The 15,664-nt window shown below is 37.1% G+C and overlaps 2 long non-coding RNA genes across 2 annotated transcripts in view; one reads left to right on the forward strand and one right to left on the reverse strand.

Annotated features, from left to right (window-relative positions):
- Positions 1-14,187, forward strand: part of LOC127855286 (uncharacterized) — a 161,640-nt gene extending 147,453 nt beyond the window's left edge. Inside the window, exon 8 of the long non-coding RNA XR_008037447.1 lies at positions 13,897-14,187. This is a non-coding gene — a long non-coding RNA (uncharacterized LOC127855286). The remainder of the gene's footprint in view (positions 1-13,896) is intronic.
- On the reverse strand, positions 7,556-8,473 carry LOC127855295 (uncharacterized). The gene is made up of 2 exons (XR_008037464.1): positions 8,266-8,473; positions 7,556-7,724 (listed from the first exon to the last, which is right to left on the reverse strand). It is a non-coding gene; the product is annotated as an uncharacterized LOC127855295 (long non-coding RNA).
- Positions 14,188-15,664: the final 1,477 nt, after the last annotated feature.

The raw sequence follows: 15,664 nt of genomic DNA on the forward strand, positions 1-15,664 counted from the left end.
ACCAGTGGTTATTTCCGTTGAATTTGATTGTGGCACCAAATTGTGTGTGGTACTAACATTAATGTATTTAAAAGTATAAGACCCAATCCGAAAATATTGTGTTTGCCCCGGCATTGACTAATTTGGGAGGTATATATTGATTGAACCATCCTGACACATACATTATAATATCAATAATGTTTCCTACAAAGCTTTCATACGTGCATGTATGTTCAGGGGTTTTTTTTGGCCCGATTTCATAGCCAAAATTCGGCTATGTTCCCAATCCCAAAAAGTATACTTTTTCCCAAAATGTGGCAAAAAATTCTCAATTGCCAAAAAAAAAAAAAAAGAAAAATTTTTTTTTAGAAAGAAGTCTCATGCGTATTTTATCTCAATTTCAATTCAATTACATCTAACAAAGTATTATATGATTTTGTTCTTTTAATTTGAGTGTTATAAAGAGTTATATCAAATTTAGTATTTCCCTAATCAGTGGACTTTTCATGTGGAAAAAAAGGCTTATGAATTTATTTTCCCAATTTCATGAAAATGCCGATAAAATTCCCAATTCCAATGCCATGGGCTATCTTCCCAAAAAGTGGAAAAAACCCTAGTGTTGTCCTAGAACACTACCAACACAATGACTCTAACCTTACCTCATTTTGCTTGACACTGACCTACTTTTGGCTCACACTTATGAGGAGTCTAATCTCTTGTTTAACCCTTTATCACTTAGATAGGTACTTTGAGGCATGTGTAGTTCCTTAGAAAGTTAAATTTAATTAAAGAAGTATTTTACAAGATGCACGTTGTGAAGGCTTCATTTCCAGCCCTTAGAAACTGATCATCAGCAAACAGCATTAAAACTGCATTGGGTTGTCGTTAGTTATTATCAAGATGAACTTTAATTATTGAAATTCAGTTCATGTCTGATAAATGTGCCTTATCACGTTTTGGTTGGTGACAAAATATAAATAATTGTTTCAAATTTGCAAATTTTTGTTGTGGTTTTGATATTTGTGAAAAAAACAGTAATAACGAAGATGACAATGCTCTAAAATACCCATTATATGCATCTTTTGCCGATATCAAATCCTGAAAATTATCAAGCGTTTCAAAGCGAAACGATTTAATAATTTAGGGAGTTCTGTTGTTGTCGTAATATTGTGTGATACTTTGAGGATTTCTTATATAAAGTATAAAATGCATCACTGAATGTATGAGCACGGATGGCGGAGTGGTCTTAGCGGTAGACTTTTACTCCAGGGGTCAGTGGTTGGAGCCCAGTTGAGGGTTGCTTTTTTTCTTTCTTTAATTGTATTCTTGTTTTTTCATGGGGCTTTTGATATCCTATGTTAACATTTATCAATATAAAGCATTTAATGACAAACTTCAATTCATGCCAAATTGTGTTAAAAGGCCCCTTAAAAAAAAACAAGACTGCTATTTTGTGCAGCAGTTTTCTTTTGTGGCTATAGGAAAGCAATTTGACAACACTAGCAGTCACATTTGTTTACAGTTACACACTCATTGTGAAAGTTGTTAAACATATTAAAACAAACTGTGTTTTGTTATTATTTATTGGCATGATTATTATTATTTTTGTGTTAAAAAAATGGCTGCCAGGTGCTGGGGGAGTTTTATGTAAACGTTTTTTTGTGTGTAAAACCTTGTGAAAACTACCTGCTCATAATTCTTTAGTTCCATATAGTCTTAGATTGGCTCCTTAGGACCCTTTTAGCTCTTGTGTCTTTTCTTGTATACCTTCAAGGCCAATCAGGCGTTGGCCTGGATCAAAACTATCAGATTTTTAGTTTTACAGCACTTCCTATTGCTAATCTTAAATCATGCCGATTGTAATACTCTGGTCACAGTTTACATGATATATGTCTAGATGTTCACATTAAATTATTCAATTGACATTGTATCCAAAATTGTGTATTTTATTAAAGGCTATTGACCAAATACGGACTTTACAATACTGATCAATACATCGTATCTTAAAAGCTGTTTCTTGTGCAAGTATGCTGTCTCATAATGTTTTTTTTAAAGTTCTGCTTCACTACCAACACCCTTTCAGCTCACATGGCAATGTGAATAATAGGTGCCCAATATACATAATTATGTTTCTTTATCGTGAAATGGCAGTGATGGGGAAAGTTTTGTGCTAAATTACATTGTACACGTTTTTCTATGTAGTAAGTCAAGAGCCACTAATATAGAAAACGGATGCACTCTAAATTAAGTGTTATTTCCAGCCATCCACTCTCTAAGTACTCACAGTCAACAGGGAGGTGTGATGACCCTCTTGTTTTACTGTAGCTGTCTTCCAAAGGTTTTGACCTAGATATCTGACCATAATTGTATGCAGCTAGAAAATTGATGGCAGATGGAATAGCGCACATTTTCATGTTTTTTGCATAATCATGATTTTTGCATCTGCCTTCCATGTCAACATTAGTAGATTTTACGCAAACATTTGAAGATATATGCAAGACCCAGGATGTTAGTCCATAATTAGAGTTATGGATGTTTGTTTGCGTAGCTATGAATATTTAGAGTATTTAAGTAATGGAAATATGCAAGTATATAGACGTATATTTGCTGTAACAAGGCTTAATTAATAATTTAAATAAATAATTTTATAAAATTTAATTAAAAATTCATTAAATATTTATTACAGGACCTTTGCCCCATCAGCATTCAATTATGATCTTTCCCTAACTTCCATAGTTTAATTACATCAGTAAAGAACAGAATTTTGACAGCCGCCAATTTGTGCTGAGTTATGGCCCTTTGTGTTTTTTTGCCATTTGTAGAATATAATAGTTGATATGTGTGTGTCCAAACATGTACCATAGGAGCATCAGTGTATGTGACGCATTTCTAGTTTCTTTGGAAGAATATATTAATTTAAAAACATATGTTTTTTAATTCAACTTTTCTTTAAACGCTAGCAAATTTCACTCAATAACCTAAGAAAGATCATATTTAAGTGATCTTAAAGGGAGGCATTTTTTGTGCAATCAATTATTGCAAAATTATGTCTGTCATTTTTCATGTGTTGAGATATATATATGTGCGCTTCATAAAATTATGACTGTAGTATTTTGCTCAAGTGTTAAGTATATTAAGAATATTTTTGTGTTTGGTTATAATTTAATTAGAATAAATTAAAATTATAATTTTACTGTGTCCAATCATGTGTCATGAGGGATGAGTGTCTGTGACATATCTAGTTCTGTATGATATGGACTGAAAGCAACACATACATATAAATATTTGTTCTCTTTTTTTGTGTAAGAATTTTTTATTATACCTCCATTACCATTGGTGATGGGGGCTATATAGGAGTCACTTTGTCGGTCTTTCGGTCGGTGTCACTCTGTTGGTTTGTCGATCTGTTGGTCTGTCCCGAAACTTCATCCAATCTTCACCAAACTTGGTCACAAGTTGTATCTAGATGATGTCTAGGTTATGCAGTGCTCCAGATAACATGCGTAAAGGCGTAAAAACGATTTAAATTTCTTAAATAATGATTTAGATTTAAAATCTTTGCGTTAAGTTACGCATTGAAAAAATAAAACACAAATTCAAAATTTTCGAACGTGCGTGAAACTTCCAGTAGCAAAATATATACGGTAAACATTATTTTCATCCCGGTTCTGACTCGTCTAGGCGCTCAATTAAAACTACAACTTTTAAGTCAACGTCACTCAAGCGTGTGCTGTGAGGAAGAGCCACACCTAAGAACGGTCGAAAGGCCAAACGGTCTCGATTCTGTTCTCCTAGTATTGCAGGCAAGTCATTACTGTTAATTGTACCTTTTTAATTACCCTCATCGTAATTTTTATACACAAGTAATATACTGTATACCTATTCAAAATGTCATTAAAATTTAATGTTAAATATAGTTTTTTATATGACTTTAAACAGCGACCAAAAGGCCATTATGACCTAAGCAGAAGTGGCAGTGACCGTTTTAAAGAAAAAATCAAAATGGCCGACCGAAGCGTTGAAGGCAAAAAAGCCATTACAGTGTCAAAAGTCCACGATGCAAGCATTCTTTCAATTAGATTCAAAAACCCAAATCATGGTTTCGTCAATAATTGATGAATTTATAAGCTCTTGCGTAAATGACTCAATTTGTTGATGTGTCAAAAACAATGAATAAACAAATATTTTGTAATATATTGTTAAGAATTAATTTTATAAATAGGGGGTAAAATAAGAATTAAGTTTTAAAATAGGGAGTAAATAAGAATTTGACAAAAATTTTATCTGGAGCTCTGAGGTTATGTTTAAACATGGGTCATGGGTCGTGGGTCGTGGGGTCACTTAGTGTGTTTTAAACAGACCGAACCAAAACTTCGATATTTATCGTTAGATTTTAAAATTACTTTGTACATTTGTTTACCTTCATAGGACGGTGTGTCGTGTGAAAAAAGTATGTCAATATCTCCAGGGTCAAGGTCACACTTGGAGTTCAAAGGTCAAATGCTTGTCTGGGCCATAACTTTATAATTTATTGTGAGATTTTAAAATCATTTGGCATATTTGTTTACCATCATTGGACAGTGCACAGTGTTGCGCGAAAGAATTACGTCGATATCTCCTAGGTCAAGGTCACACTTTGAGTTCAATGATCAAAAATGGACTTAAATGAGCTTGTCTAGGCAATAACTATGTCATTCATTGTGAGATTTTAAAATCATTTGGCACATTTGCTCACCATCAAGGGACGGTGTGTCAAGCTTAAGAATTACGTCAATATCTCCAAGGTCAAGGTCACACTTTGAGCTCAAAGGTCAAACATGGCCATAAATGAGCTTGTCCGGGCCATAAGTATGTCATTCATTGTGAGATTTAAAAATAATTCAACGCATTTGTTCACCATCATTGCACGGTGTGTAATGAGAAAGACTTACATCGATATCTCCAAGGTCAAGGTCACACTTTTAGTTCAAAGGTAAAAAATGGCAATAAATTATCTTGTCCGGGCCAGAACTATGTCATTCATTGTGAGATTTTTAAATGCCTCTGTACATTAATTTTGTTCACAGTCATTGGATGGTGTGTCATGTGAAAGAATTCAAGAGTTCAAAGGTCAAAATGTCTTTAAATGATAATGGCATAACAATTCTTACAAATAGGCATAAATTAGATTCTCTTGTTTTGTGAAGACAGCATGCAAAATAGTCTGTGTCAATGCGGCACATGGGGGTTTATGTCACGTCTGTGACAAAGCTCTAGTTTTGTTTGCAGATTTCAGTCTGGAGACCAACTTTTCTTTTACAACATTTATGCATGAAATTGTTCAATCTATAATAACACACCTTTAGTTGGAAATTTTGTTATTGCCTCTTTTAAAAAGCACTTTTGATATTTAAACATTCAGGCTGGAGGAGGATGTATGGTACATTGTTCTTTAGTGGTTCAATACAGAGTTGAGAATGCACACTCCAACCACTTGTTAATAACAATCAGTTTTCTCTGTAACAAGGAAGATTTTAGGCTGGGTAGTCAATTCCATAATGACAAATTTTAAACTGAAACTGAAAGACACACTCAACTAAACAATGCTTTCATTGTGACTACTTACTTGGAAAAGTATTTTTAGTATTACTCATAATCGGTTAAAGAGGTTTGTTTTTAGAAGTTCAATCCGTTCTCTTATTATGCAATTTTAAACGAGCTCCACAAGATACTTTGCAAATTATTTGTAAATGACGGACATGTTAATATTTTAACATAGAATATATCAATGTGCTATGTATCTCCTAGACCATCTATGACAGTATTATAGTACTTGCATATTACTTCATATTATTTTTATGTCCCCCACTATAGTAGTGGCGGACATATTGTTTTTGCCCTGTCTGTTGGTTGGTTGGTCTGTTTGCGCCAACTTTAACATTTTGCAATAGCTTTTGCTATATTGAATATAGCAACTTGATATTTGGCATGCATGTGTATCTCATGGAGCTGCACATTTTGAGTGGTGAAAGGTCAAGGTCATCCTTCAAGATCAGAGGTTAAATATATGTGGCCAAAATCGCTCATTTTATGAACCCTTTCTCAATATTGAAGATAGCAACTTGATATTTGGCATGCACGTGTATCTCATGGAGCTGCACATTTTGAGTGGTGAAAGGTCAAGGTCATCCTTCAAGGTCAGAGGTCAAATATATGTGGCCCAAATCGCTTATTTTATGAATACTTTTGCAATATTGAAGATAGCAACTTGATATTTGGCATGCATGTGTATCTCATGGAGCTGCACATTTTGAGTGGTGAAAGGTCAAGATCATTCTTCAAGGTCAGAGATCAAATATATGTGGCCCAAATCGCTCATTATGCCCCCCTTCGAAGAAGAGGGGGTATATTGCTTTGCTCATGTCGGTCGGTCTGTCGGTCCGTCCACCAGGTGGTTGTCAGACGATAACTCAAGAACGCTTGGGCCTAGGATCATGAAACTTCAAAGATACATTGATCATGACTCGCAGATGACCCCTATTGATTTTGAGGTCACTAGGTCAAAGGTCAAGGTCACGGTGACCCGAAATAGTAAAATGGTTTTTGAATGATAACTCAAGAATGCATACGCGGCCAACAGGGCAAACTATAAACAATATTACTGAAGCAACTGGTCTGTAATCATAAATCTATAATTATCAGTCCAATGAAACATCATCCAATGAGTAAAATACAGTGGATCAGTAAAAATATTATCAGAATATGAGATTTTTTGTATATTTTGTAAATATTGTGTAAATGTTTAATTGTGTTGATTAATATACATATAAGCAGGTCAGGGGAGGTAATACACTATGATATCTTTCTTATATACAGGGGAAACAAATGCAATAAGTTTAAATTTCATGTTTAATGAATAGAGGATATGACCCCCCCCCCCCCAATTTTTTTAGCCGGATTTTTTCGAAAAAATCTCGGCTTATAGATTGATGTTGTCGGGCGGGCGGGGGGGGCGGGCGGGCGGCGTGCTCGAAAATGTTAAAGTTCTTATTTCATGGTATAACTTTGGTATGCTTGGACCTAGAGTCTTCAAACTTGTCATGAAGGTTGGCCAGGATTAACAGATGACCACTGGTCATTTCAAGGTCATTCATTTGAAGGTCAAGGTCACTGACCTTCAATATAAAAAATGTTAAAGTTGTTATAACTTTGGTATGCTTGGACCTAGAGTCTTGAAACTTGACATGAAGGTTGGCCATAACTAGTTAGTAACCACTGGTCATTTCAAGGTCATTCATTTGAAGGTCAAGGTCACTGTGACCTTGAATGTAAAAATGTTAAAGTTGTTATAACTTTGGTATGCTTGGACCTAGAGTCTTGAAACTTGACATGAAGGTTGGCCAGAACTAGTAAGTAACCACTGGACATTTCAAGGTCATTCATTTGAAGGTCAAGGTCACTGTGACCTTGAATGTAAAAATGTTAAAGTTCTTATTTCATGTTATAACTTTGGTATGCTTGTACCTAGAGTCTTCAAACTTGAAATAAAGATTGGCCAGTACTAGAAGATGACCACTGGTCATTTCAATGTCATTCATTTGAAGGTCAAGGTCACTGTGACCTTAAATGTTAAAATGTTAAAATTGTTATAACTTTGGTATGCTTGGACATAGAGTCTTCAAACTTGACATGAAGGTTTGCAAGCACACTTAGATGACCACTGGTCATTTCAAGGTCATTCATTCTAAGGTCAAGGTCACTGTGACCTTGAATGTAAAAATGTTAAAGTTCTTATAACTTTGGTAGGTAAAAATGTTAAAGTTCTTATTCCATGTTATAACTTTGGTATGCTTGTACCTAGAGTCTTCAAACTTGACATAAAGGTTGGCCAGTACTAGAAGATCACCACTGCTCATTTCAATGTCATTCATTTGAAGGTCAAGGTCACTGTGACCTTCAATGTTAAAATGTTAAAATTGTTATAACTTTGGTATGCTTGGACCTAGAATCTCAAACTTGACGTAAAGGTTTGCAAGCACACTTAGATGACCACTGGTCATTTCAAGGTCATTCATTTGAAGGTCGAGGTCACTGTGACCTTGGATGTAAATATGTTAAAGTTGTTAATACTTTGGTATGCTTAGACCTAGAGTCTTCAAACTTGATATGAAGGTTGGCCAGAACTAGTAGATGACCACTGGTCATTTTAAGGTCAAGGTCACCGTGACCTTGAATGTAAAAATGTTAAAAAATAAAAAAATTGAGATCAAACTTTCCTAATTGTCAATTCAAGTTCATATTTGTGACCTTAAATGTTATTGTTGTTCATGTATATGCATGCATTCAAAACATAACACAAGGTTTGCTCATGCCTTGAAAAGTACTTACATTTCATTTTGACCTTTGAACAATATTTCAGTAATTTAAGTATTGCATTGACAAAAACACGAAAGGTACTTTCCTGTCATTTAAATCAAAAATCCGGCTTCAATGCGGTCATCTCCGACCGCGGAACTCTTGTTGAAACATCATGTAATAAATTACCCCATCCCACATTAAATCCCCTTCTCAACCCCCACCCCCCTCTCACCCCCCTACCCCCCCTACCCCCCCACCCCCCTACCCCCCCACCCCCCTACCCCCCCACCCCCCTACCCCCCCACCCCAAATAACCCCCCCCCTACCCCCACCCCCCAATTTTTTTAACGACTAATAAATAACCCCACCCCTCATTACACCCCCCTCTCACTCTCCCCCCTACCCCCCCTACCCCCACCCCCCATTTTTTAAACATCTTATAAATTACCACCCCCACATTATACCCCCCTCTCACCCCCCTACCCTCCCCACCCCCCCATTTTTTTAAACATCTTATAAATTACCCCACCCCACATTCTACCCCCCTCTCACACCCCTACCCCCACCCCACTAACCCCCCCATCCCCCCCTCAATTTTTTTTTTAAGCATCTTATAAATTAACCACACCCCACATTATACCCCCCTCTCACCCCCCTCCCTACCCCCCACCCCCACGCCCCCAAACAAATTTATTTTTTAAACATCTAATAAATTTCACCACCCCACATTATTACCCCCTCTCACCCCCCTACCCCCCACCCCCCATTTTTTTTAAACATCTTATAAATAACCACACCCACAGTATACCCCCTCTCACCCCCTACCCCCCCACCCCCCTACCCCCCCACCCCCTACCCCCCACCCCCTACCCCCCCACCCCCAAACAAAATATTCTTTTAAACATCTTATGAATGACCACACCCAACATTATACCCCCCTCTCACCCCCCTACCCCCTCACTCCCTACCCCCCTACCTTAACCCCACCCCCCCCAAAAAAAAAATAAATATTTTTTTAAACATCTTATAAATTACCACACCCCACATTATACCCCCTCTCACTCCCCCCACCCCCAACCCCCACCCCCAATTTTTTTTAAACAATTAATAAATTACACCACCCCAAATTATTACCCCCTCTCACCCCCACCCCCCTATCCCCCCACCCCCACCCACCCCAATTATTTTTTTAAATAACTTATAAATTACCACACCCCACATTATATTGATCATGACTGGCAGATGACCCCTATTGATTTTCAGGTCACTAGGTCAAAGGTCAAGGTCACAGTGACAAAAAACATATTCACACAATGGCTGTCACTACAACAGAGAGCCCATATGGGGGGCATGCATGTTTTACAAACAGCCCTTGTTTTATGAATACTTTTGCAATATTGAAGATAGCAACTTGATATTTGGCATGCATGTGTATCTCATGAAGCTGCACTTTTTGAGTTGGGAAAGGTCAAGGTCAAGGTCATCCTTCAAGGTCAAATATATGGGTCAAAATTGCTGTCACTTCTGCAATATTGAAGCTAGCAATTTTATATTTTAAATGCATGTGTATCTCATGAAGCTGCACATTTTGAGTGGTGAATGATCAAGGTCAAGGTCATCCTTCAAGGTCAAACGTCATACAGGGGGACATTGTGTTTCACAAACACATCTTGTTGTATCATTAATTTTATTTCAATGGTTTTCATACCTTGATAATGCATAACAAGCAATAATTTTCCTTTAATGCCTAATACAAATGTCTTGAGCAAACGTTTTGGTTCAAATTGTAGTCTTAAGTGAATTTTAACAAGTTTTAAATTCCACTGCAATTTATATTATATTTTTAGCTCATCTATTTATTTTTTTTTAAATTATGAGCTATTGTCATCACCTTGGCATTGGCGTCTGCGTCGGCGTCAGCGTCCAGTTAAGTTTTGCGTTTAGGTCCACTTTTCTCAGAAAGTATCAATGCTGTTGCATTCAAACTTGGTACACTTACTTACTATCATGAGGGGACTGGGCAGGCAAAGTTAGATAACTCTGGCGTACATTTTGACAGAACTATGTGCCCTTTTTATACTTAGAAAATTGAAAATTTTGGTTAAGTTTTGTGTTTAGGTCCATTTTATCCCTTAAGTATCAAATGCTATTGCTTTCATACTTGCAACACTTACTTACTATCATAAGGGGACTGTGCAGGCAAAGTTATGTAACTCTGACTGGCATTTTGACAGAATTATGTGCCCTTTTTATACTTAGAAAATTGAAAATTTGGTTATGTTTTGTGTTACGGTAGACTATTCCTAAAGTATCAAAGCTATTGCTTTCATACTTGCAACACTTACTAACTATCATATAAGGGGACTGTGCAGGCAAAGTTATGTAACTCTGACTGGCATTTACGGAATTATGGGCCCTTTATACTTAGAAAATTGAAAATTTGGTTAAGTTTTGTGTTTTGGTCCACTTTACCCCTAAAGTATCAAGATATTGCTTTCATACTTGGAACACTCACAAACTATCATAAGGGGACAGTAAAGGACAAGTTGCATAACTCTGGTTGTCATTTTTACAGAATTATGGCCCTTTTTGACTTAGTAACTTTGAATATATGGTTAAATTTTGTGTTTAGATCCACTTTACGTCTAAAGTATCAAGGCTATTGCTTTCAAACTTAAAATATTTTCATGCTATCAGGAGGATACTGTACCTGGCTAGTTGAATTTTACCTTGACCTTTGAATGACCTTGACTGTCAAGGTTAAATTATTAAATTTTGCTAAAATTGCCATAACTTCTTTATTTATGATTAGATTTGATTGATACTTTGACAAAACAACTCTTACCTGACATACCACAATAGACTCCACCCAAACCATCCCCCCCCCCCCAGCCCCCGAATTTTTTTATTATTATGCCCCCCTTCGAAGAAGAGGGGGTATATTGCTTTGCTCATGTCGGTCGGTCTGTCGGTCGGTCCGTCCACCAGGTGGTTGTCAGACGATAACTCAATAACGCTTGGGCCTAGGATCAAGAAACTTCATAGGTACATTGATCATGACTTGCAGATGACCCCTATTTATTTTGAGGTCACTAGGTCAAAGGTCAAGGTCACGGTGACCAGAAATAGTAAAATGGTTTTTGAATGATAACTCAAGAACGCATATGCCTAGGATCATGAAACTTCATGGGTAGATTGATTATGACTTGCAGATGACCCTTAATGATTTTGAGGTCACTAGGTCAAAGGTCAAGGTCACGGTGACCCGAAATAGTAAAATGGTTTCCAGATGATAACTCAAGAACGCATACGCCTAGGATCATGAAACTTCATAGGTAGATTGATCATGACTTGCAGATGACCCCTTTTGATTTTGAGGTCACAAGGTCAAAGGTCAAGGTCACGGTGATTGGAAATAGTAAAATGATTTTCGGATAATAACTCAAGAACGGTTTTGCCTAGGATCATGACACTTCATAGGTACATTGATCGTGACTCGCAGATGACCCCTATTGATTTTCAGGTCACTAGGTCAAAGGTCAAGGTCACAGTGACAAAAATCATATTCACACAATGGCTGCCACTACAACGGACAGCCCATATGGGGGGCATGCATGTTTTACAAACAGCCCTTGATTTATTTTTGTAATACTGTCAAGAATCCCCCCTAAAAAAAACCATCCCCACACTATACACCCTCTCCATTCCACCCCTCCCTCATTTGTGATTGAAATTGAGAAAGGTCCCTTGACCTTTAAAAATAACAATAGATGAGCTGTCTGCACCCGCAAGGCGGTGCTCTTGTTTAACTTTGCTTTAATCAATTATCATTCTACCAGCACCTGCGACCTATTTTTGTAGACAGAGTATGAAATTAAAGGGTGTTTTGCAATAAATCATGTGGTTACACTGCAATAAATCCTGGAGATATTCTGCAATCAAAACCGTGAAAATGTTGTAGGCCTTTTTTAAGCTCACCTGAGCACAACGTTCTAGAGGCCACATTTATCGTTCGATCTCCATGAAACTTTGTCAGAACATTTGTCCCGATGATACCTCGAATGAGTTCAAAACTGGGTCATGCTGGATCAAAAACTAGGTCACTAGGTCAAACAAAAGAAAAACTTTGTGAACACTGTAAAAGTCACATTTGATGCCCGATCTTCATGTAACTTTGTCAAAATGTTTGTCTTAATGATATGTTGGTTGAGTTTAAAAATTGTTCGGGTCCGTTGAAAAACATGGCCACCAGGGGGCGGGGCAGTATTCCTTATATGGCTTTAGAGAAACCTTGTGAACACTCTTAAAGTCACAATTTTTGCCCAATCATCATGAAACTTGGTCAAAACATTGGTTTCATTGATATCTCGGATGAGTTCGAAAATGGTCCAGATCGGTGAAAAAACATGGCCGCCAGGGAGCGGGGCAATTTTCTCAATATGTTGATAGTGAAAACATGTGAACAGTCTAGAAGTCACATTTTTGGTCCACTCATCATGAAATTTGGTCAAAACATTTGTGTCCTGGATACGACGTTTGAGTTTGAAAATGGTTTGGAACGGTTAAAAAACATGGCCGCCAGGGGGGAGTCTTTTTCCTTATATTTATATAGTAAAAAAGCTTGTGAACACTCTAGAAGTCACATTTTTTGCCTAATCATCATGAAATTTGGTCAAAACATTGGTTTTGTGGATATCTTGGACGAGTTTGAAAATAGTCGTGTAAATTTCAAAAACATGGCCCCCAGGGAGTGGGGCAGTTTTCTCTATTATGTATATAGTGAAAACATGTAAACAGTCTATAAGACACATTGTTTTCCCAATCTTTATGACATTTGGTCAGAACATTTGTTTCCTTGCTATGACGGTTGAGTTAAAAAATGGTTCGGATCGGTAAATAAACATGGCCGCCAGGGGGGGGGGGGGTCTTTTTCCTTATATTTGTATAGTAAAAAAAGCTTGTGAACACTCTAGAAGTCAAATTTTTTGTCCAATCATCATGAAACTTGATCAAAACATTGGTTTTATGGATATCTCGTTATGATATCTAGGCCGAGTTCCTTAATGGTTACGGTCTGTTGCAGAATATGGCTTGGCTTTAAATGGCTTTATAGTGTAACCTTGTTTTGTAACACTTTACTATGAAATTACCAATGTACATTTTGAATGAAAGTTATGCATATTATGATATTCATGATCACCATGCAGTCATCTGAATATTTATTCTGCCGATAAGATATACCGTTAAATTGCCAATTTTTTTTATGCCTCTCTTCGAAGAAGAGGGGGTATATTGTTTTGCTCATGTCGGTCGGTCGGTCGGTCTGTCAGTCCGTCCACCAGATGGTTTCCAGATGATAAGTCAAAAACGCTTACGCCTAGGATCATGAAAGTTCATTGGTACATTGATCATGACTCGCAGATGACCCCTATTGATTTTAAGGTCACTAGGTCAAGGTCACAGTGACTCGAACCAGTAAAATGGTTTCCGGATGATAACTCAAGAAAGCTTACGCCTAGGATCATGAAACTTGATAGGTACATTGAGCATGACTCGCAGATGACCCCAATTGATTTTCAGGTCACTAGGTCAAAGGTCAAGGTCACAGTGACTCGAACTAGTAAAATGGTTTCCGGATGATAACTCAAGAACCCTTACGCCTAGGATCATGAAACTTCATAGGTACATTGATCATGACTCGCAGATGACCCCTATTTATTTTCAGGTCACTAGGTCAAAGGTCAAGGTCACAGTGACTCTAAATAGTAAAATGGTTTCCGGATGATAACTCAAGAATGCTTACGCCTAGGATCATGAAAATTCATAGGTTCATTGATCATGACTGGGAGATGACCCCTATTGATTTTCAGGTCACTAGGTCAAAGGTCAAGGTCACAGTGACTCAAAACAGTAAAATGGTTGCTGATAGCTCAAGAATAATTAGGCCTAGGATAATGAAACTTCATAGGTACATTGATCATGACTCGCAGATGACCCCAATTGATTTTCTGGTCACTAGGTCAAAGGTCAAGGTCACAGTGACAGAAAACGGATTCACACAATGGCTGCCACTACAACTGACAGCCCATATGGGGGGCATGCATGTTTTACAAACAGCCCTTGTTTTATTTTTTTGTTCCTTTCTGAAGAGGATTATTTATGTTTATGATTGGTTGGGGATGAAGTGCAACAAAAATATTTTTGCCATCTGAAAACCCTTTATTAAATATTCTCAAAATTTTAAGTAGTTATATTGATTTCACAGAAAATTACTTTGGGGAGAAACAACTGTATATAACTTGAATTCTGTTTGACCTCCAATCACGAATGCATGGCTTGTCAGGAATGCACTCTTATTTCTCCATTGATCCCATTCATCCACCTGCTTATCAGCAACTAATTAATTCTCTATTGACTGTGTCTGAATTGTTAATGTGATGTAACAGGCTTGCAGCTTAAAAGCCCTTAGTCCCTAGAAATAGGCCCCAGTTTTGAACTCACATCAAAGACCTTCAGACTGATAAGACTGGAACACAAATTGTTATGGCACACAGTTTATTGATGTCAGGTCAGTAGTTTTGGTGTGATTATCAAAGATTTGTGTTTTAAATAGGGTTGATTGTTGTTTTAATTGGAAATGTCATTGCAAGGTGAGTCTCAAAATTGTTCCAATTTGTTTAAAAGCAAGGCCCTGAGGTGGATGGCAGATTTCTTTTTATTGCTATAGTGAAACAGTGTGAACTCTTTATAAGTCACATTTTAGTTCAATATTAATGAAACATGCTGAGAACATATGTTCCTATAATATCTTGACTTACTTTGAAAATGGCTCCGGTGCTCTGAAGAGCATGATTTCCAGGGGTGAGCAAATTTCTTCTTGTGAACCTTATGATGATATTTATGTTTCATGAAGTACTTTTATTATTTGGAACTCCACCTTCCCAGAATAGTTTAGTTCCTTTGGGTCTCAGATGAGCGCCTTAGGGCCCATGGCCATCTTGTCTTCTTTGAGTGTGGTCTTGGTCAGCCATCTCATAATTTTGATGCAAGCATTTTACAGTTGAAATATATCCACAGTATTTTACAAAAACAGCGTTTTTAAACTGTTTGACATAAACTTGTTAAGCTCAACTCTGTCAAAAACAAACACTTCACATTCAAAAGTACAATATGTGTTTCTGTATTTTGTTTGTATTTCTGATTTTGCAAACTGTGTTTCCTACTCAGGTAACGGGCTATGCTTGTTTAAAAGCCAAAGGCAGAGTGATATAGTTTTGGCATTGTCCATTCTTCAGTTTATCAGTCCGCCTATCAGTCTGTCCATCCGTCTGTCAGTCACTTACTTTTT

This window comes from Dreissena polymorpha, chromosome 13 (assembly GCF_020536995.1).
Source record: "Dreissena polymorpha isolate Duluth1 chromosome 13, UMN_Dpol_1.0, whole genome shotgun sequence".
Classification (NCBI taxonomy): domain Eukaryota; kingdom Metazoa; phylum Mollusca; class Bivalvia; order Myida; family Dreissenidae; genus Dreissena; species Dreissena polymorpha.